Source organism: Neovison vison, chromosome 4 (genome assembly GCF_020171115.1).
Source record: "Neovison vison isolate M4711 chromosome 4, ASM_NN_V1, whole genome shotgun sequence".
NCBI lineage: Eukaryota > Metazoa > Chordata > Mammalia > Carnivora > Mustelidae > Neogale > Neogale vison.
Window position 1 is genome coordinate 168,263,334 of NC_058094.1, and position 6,358 is coordinate 168,269,691.

The following is a 6,358-nucleotide window of genomic DNA, read 5'->3' on the forward strand; positions in this document are numbered from 1 at the left end:
GGTTTAATGAAATAAAATGTGGGGGCACCTGGGTGGCTCAATGGGTTTAGTCTCTGCCTTCAGCTCAGATCATGATCTCAAGTTTTGGGATTGAGCCCTGTGTAGGGCTCTCTGCTCAGCAGGAAGCCTGCTACCAGCAACCCCCGCTCCCCCGCCCCATATACCTGCCTTTGCCTTCTTGTGATCTCTGTGTCAAAAAAAAAAAAAAATTGTATTTAGTACTGACACTTAGATCCAAAGTAATGCAAATTGAGTTACTTGAAACATAGTCCCTCATTGTGAGTAATTTCTAATGTTGCAACTCAGGCTGACAGAATGTTTCCTTGGTCATTTATCTGTACATAATTCTAAGTGCAAAGTTAACACCCATGGAAGTTAGGCATACCTCATTTCAACTTCAGTGCTCCAAATTAAATACTTTTATGTTAATCAACCTTTAGGTAAATATTTAACAGTAAAATCAGTTCCCATTGTTTTTCTTTGTTCATCAGATGAAGCAAGGCAACATTAATGTGAGTTCATGAGTGCTCATTTACATTTTAGTTTCCTTCCTATTTTCAACTCATGGCCTGCTTTGTCCCCGGTTATCTTGCGTTGTCCTGCAAAAATCAATGAGGACATTTTCCACAATTCAATTTGCTTTGGGACATCAGCCAGTGCTTTTGTGAGAAAAGTGAGCTGATGACGGTTTTATTGGCCTTGTTTTATTTTTTGAAGCAGAAAAATAGCAAGTTTCCATCTTTCTTTAATTTTTCTTTTCACAGGTGAGAATGCTAAATGACAGCTGTGTGGACCAGTTCAGCTTTTCACATCAAGAGAGCTGACTAATGGGGCATGTGGAAAAAGTGTTGCTACCATCGGAGCATCACAACAGTTTCCCTCCTTCAAAAAAACATCAAAACAAGCATGAAACTTGAAAACTAGGAACCAAAGGAAGCTTTGTCATTTTGTTCAACAGGTACGTTAACCACAAATTCTTAAATATTTTTTAACAACTGGGCTAAGAAAGAAAAGTATCTATCAGAGTCCAAAAGGCAAGAGTCAGAGTTTATGAACAACTGTGGCCACAACCTAAAGTACTTACATATTTGAGGTTTTGAAAGATCTGCTGGTCCTTCATTTCATATCATGATAATCACTATTATGATTATTCTCAGAAGTTTTTTATTATCAATGATGACTAGTAATAATAAAAAGCAAAAATTCCATTTTTTAACATAGAAGTAACATTTTATTTAATATTTATTTATTTATTATTATTTTTTTAAGTAGGCTCCACACTCAACATGGGGCTTGAACTCACAACCTTGAGATTAAGAGTCAGTGTGGTCTACCTACTGAGCTAGCTGAGTGCCCCCCAAAAGCAATTATTCTTTTTTTTTTTTAATTTTTTTTTAAAGATTTTATTTATTTATTTGACAGAGAGAGATCACAAGTAGACAGAGAGGCAGGCAGAGAGAGAGAGGGAAGCAGGCTCCCTGCTGAGCAGAGAGCCCGATGTGGGACTCGATCCCAGGACCCTGAGATCATGACCTGAGCCGAAGGCAGCGGCCTAACCCACTGAGCCACCCAGGCGCCCCAAAAGTAATTATTCTTGGTATCTACCTTCACCAGTTCCATTTTAATGTACTCCTCAATACATACTTTCATTTAATTCTTGCATCAAACCTATGCAGTAGATATTCCCATTTTAATGATGAATGGGCTGAGTCTTTCAGGAGTTCAGAAACTTGACCAATGATCACATAGCTAGTAAATGGCCAATCTGATATTTGAACTGTGGTCGATCTGATTTCAGAGACTTAGCTTAGCAATTACATATTCTTATACATCTATATTCTATATAATATCTATATTATTTTATTATTATTATTATTTTTTTAAAAGATTTTATTTATTTATTTGACAGAGAGAAATCACAAGTAGATGAAGAGGCAGGCAGGGAGAGAGAGAGGGAAGCAGGCTCCCTGCTGAGCAGAGAGCCCGATGCGGGGCTCGATCCCAGGACCCTGAGATCATGACCTGAGCCGAAGGCAGCGGCTTAACCCACTGAGCCACCCAGGCACCCCTCTATATTATTTTAAAGAAGAGTTGTCTGAAACTTGAAATCTGTAAGATAGGGTTAAAGTATTTTTGGTTTGATAATTTATTTTTAGCTCAATTTGTTCAATTTCATTGTATTGACTAAATGTCTATATTTGAGAACCAAGTGAATTATATAAAGGGGATACATGAGTTGAATGTGTAAGTAGAAAATTCTATTTGTTCTTCATAAAGATCTGGGCAAATATTTTAAAGATAAATAATCTAATAATCTCTATGACAAAGGCAGGGTTATCACTTAATTTGTAGAGTGAAGTGCACATTCTTATACATGAAGTCCTGTGTTAACATTCAAAGTGTGCCTCAGTGATGCATATAAGGCTTTTTTGTCCACTGCCCGGAGATATGAAGTAGAATGCTTAGAAGAGCACAGAACATTTTGTGTCTGTCTCCAAAATCTCAGTTGTCATTCTCAGAGATGCCAAATTTCCCTCTAGAAAGTATATACACTTTTTTTTTCCCGTAAGCTATAGGACAATTCCAAAAGCAATTACCCTAAACAAACAAACAAATAAATACTAGATTTTTACTATTTGTTTTAGAGTTATGATCAAATGTCTATAGTTTTAGGGGTGTCTGGGTGACTCAGTCAGTTGAGCATCCAGCTGTTGATTTCAGCTCAGGTCATGATCTCATCAAACCTCTTGTAGGGCTCTACACAGGGCACAGAGCCTGCTTAAGATTCTCCTCCCTCTCCTTTTGCCCCTCTACTGCATGCTTGCTCTCTCTCTAAAAACCAAAACAAATATCTGTAGTTTTAGTGAAGTAACCTAAAAAGACAGAGATTCTCTTTCAATTATACGGAAGCTCTATGACCTACATTTAGAAGGATACACAGATGTTGTTAGGCTGCATGGTAATTAGACATAGATGTAAAATAGTTCACATAAATAATTTTAGTAGTTCTTTAATTAAAAAAAAATCAAGATATCTCAGCCTATGATGTCAATTTTCCAGGATGTATTTTTTAAGTTATCAGTGTTGATGGTTTCTTTGCCTATCACAGTACTAGTTAACAATCTCTTACCACCTAGAACACTTAGACATTTTAGAATGCTGGGGTTTAGATTCCAAGAGTAAGAATTTCTCTTCCCTAAGATTTTCCTTTGACATTATCTGTGATCTGCCACTAAACATTCCAAACCTACCACCTGTTTGCTTTCCTAACTCCCAGGTTTCAAAATTTCTGAAGTGATTTAGGCATAGTCTTTGCATTGGCATCAGCACCACCTGAGGTATTTTATAAAAATATACATATTTGGGTCTCTCTCTTGAACTACAGAATAGAATCTCTGGGCATGATAGAGGTACTTAAACTGCTTTCATATGAAAGCTCATGGAGACAGGAGTTCCCAAATCAGCTGTGTTGCATTGGACGTCATGAAATTGTAGAGAAATTATACCAGCTCTTGAGATTTTCATGTGACCAAGATATTGTGGGAAGAGAGAGAATATGCAGACCAGTGAAAAAAATGGATAAACTTCGGCAGAGAGCCTTCTCTAAATCTCACCTTTATAAAATCTATAAAATTCACAAAATTATAAATCTCAAATTTATAATGAAGGATGTTTGTGTTATATGTGTAATGTACATAAAGCATGGAGTATATATTACCCATCTAAGTGCTAATTAGTTGTTCTTTTGTGATATTCATTCATTCATTCATCTAATTTTTTTTTTCTGAGTAATCTCTCTGCCCAAGGTAGGTCTTGAACTCATGACCCTGAGATTAGTAGTCGCATAGTCTACCAACTCAGCTGGGCAGGTACCCCATTCAACTAATTTTTAAGTTCCTGTAATAGTCAACCCCTATGCTTACCATAAAGACTACAAAGATGAGCTAAAGTGGATATGGCTTCCCCTCACAGGGCATAGAGAGCATTGGTAAAGAAAGATAATCCTCAAGGAAATACAAAAATGAAATTAAAATAACAACTGAGACAAACGGTAGAAAGGAGAGAGAATTGGTTTAAGGGAATATACATAAGAGGGAATTTAACCTAAGCAGAGAAAAGAAACAGTGTTTTCCCCAGAAAAATCCAAAGGAAAATTAGAATTGGAATATTTTAGGCAAAAAGATCAGTCTGTGGTTATTATAAATGCCTATGCTCAGTGATTTTGCCTCATAATTCTTTAGACTTACACCCTATATAGATGAGAAAACTGCGGTTTAGGAAAGTTAATGTGGGCAATCACATGTGTTTAAGCAGATAATGGGTTTATAATTAGAAATCTATTTGGTTCTGTTGGGAGCTTATGATCTTTCTTTTTCATGTAGACATGATGTATTTCAAAGGGCAGATGACACTAACATGTTAAACTTTGATTACAGGAGGTATTAGAAGTGCAGCATTAAATCTATACAGTTGAGAGGAGCAAAACAAACAAAATATAAATACACTTTTTGAATCACAATTTTTCTCTGGGTTGAAAACAATTGGTATGAATCTCATTGTGGTAGAAATGGCCAAGTGGAAACATCTGAAATTTCTATTCTTTTCCAAAAGAGGAAATCAAAATCAACCCTGTATCTCTGGAGAAATTGTAGATATTAGTGTCGCTACTCCCTACTAAAGGCTTGAAAGATGAAGATTGATGATTCTTATCACATCCCCAGTTAGATTAATGTAGAAGACAGATGTATCTTGGAAAATGATGGTAGATTATTATAAGCTTAATCAAGTAGTGAATTCAATTATGGTTACTTTTCTTGATGAGGTCTCCTAAGTCAAGAAAATCATTACAGCCCATTGAATCTGTTATGTAGCTAATAAACTGGTGAGTATTTTCTATCTTTATCCAGTAAATAAAAAATAACAGAACCCGTTTGTTGTTACCTGACAGGGAAAATAGTACACTCTTACTGTTTTGCCCCAGGGTCCAATCAATTGTCCAGCTTTATGCTACTGTTTTGTGTAAAGGAAATGTGGCTGTATCACTGTCCCACTGAATGTCATGTTGGTTTACTACATTTGTCACATCTTGATGATATGAGGAGAAAGGGAAGAAATTCTAGACGCTTTGGTAAGACATCAGACCTGAAGAGGAGGATAAAGATCTTGACAATATAGCATCTTGTCACCTCTTTGAAGAATACTAGGATTTTTTTCTTCAAAGTGAAAAACAAATAGTTATTCAGTGAGCCCATTATCACTAAAAAAGGGGTAAAAATCTTTGAATTTGTGTGTGTGTGTGTGTTTATGCTTTAGAGGTAATGCTTTTTACATCTACATATGTTATGTGAACCCGAAGGTTTTCAGAATGAGAGAAGAGCTCTCAAACTGGTCCAGTAGTCATGCCACTCTACTTTAATGAAGTAGCAGATATTGTGATGAAAAAAATTGTCTGTGGCAGATTGGGAAGTTGAGTGAAAACAAGTCAAGCTCTAAGACAAGAAACCATAAGAGAAGGAGCAAAATAGTTCCCTTTGTGCAAGTAAATATAGTCACATTAAGAAGTAGCTCTTAGGGGCACCTGGGTTAAGAGGGTTAAGCCTCTGCCTTTGGTTCAGGTCATGGTCTCAGGGGCCTGGGATCGAGCCCCACATTGGGCTCTCTGCTCACGGGGGAGCCTGCTTCCCCCTCTCTCTCTGACTGCCTGCTGTGATCTCTCTCTCTTTCTCTCTCTGTCAAATAAATAAATAAAATCTTGAAAACAAAACAAAACAAAACAAAAGAAGTAGCTCTTATTTGCAACTAGCTCAGTAGACACCATAGAATCAAGGGATGAAGTGACTTGAGTTGTGCCTTGTAGATGGGTGCTGTCATATATGCCTAGCCATTAAGTTGTGGATGCCCAGCAGCACCCTGTCATCAAACTGAATGGCAAGCCAGCAGATCCTGAAGGCACAAAAAAGTTGCCTGAGTAAGTAGTTTGAACTCTCAACATCCCACTCCTTACTGTTCCGCCTTTGTGAACCGACATTCATGGCCACCTGGGGATGATGATGATATTGAGGAGAAGATTCAAATCTTAATTACAGATGATGCTGCATGATGTATAGTGTTCCTAGAGGACAGTGGAAAAGAAAATTCTCTAGGTGGGCTTAATTCCAAATATATCACATTGTCCTCTTTGTCTGGCAGAAGAAATTTCGAGATAAAAGAATTGTATGACTCAGGTTGCGTGGGTGGCTTAGTGGGTTAAGCCTCCGCCTTTGGCTCAGGTTATGATTTCAGGATCCTGGGATGGAGCCCCGCATCGGGCTCTCTGCTCAGCAGGGAGCCTGCTTTCCCCTGCCCCTCTGCCTGCCTC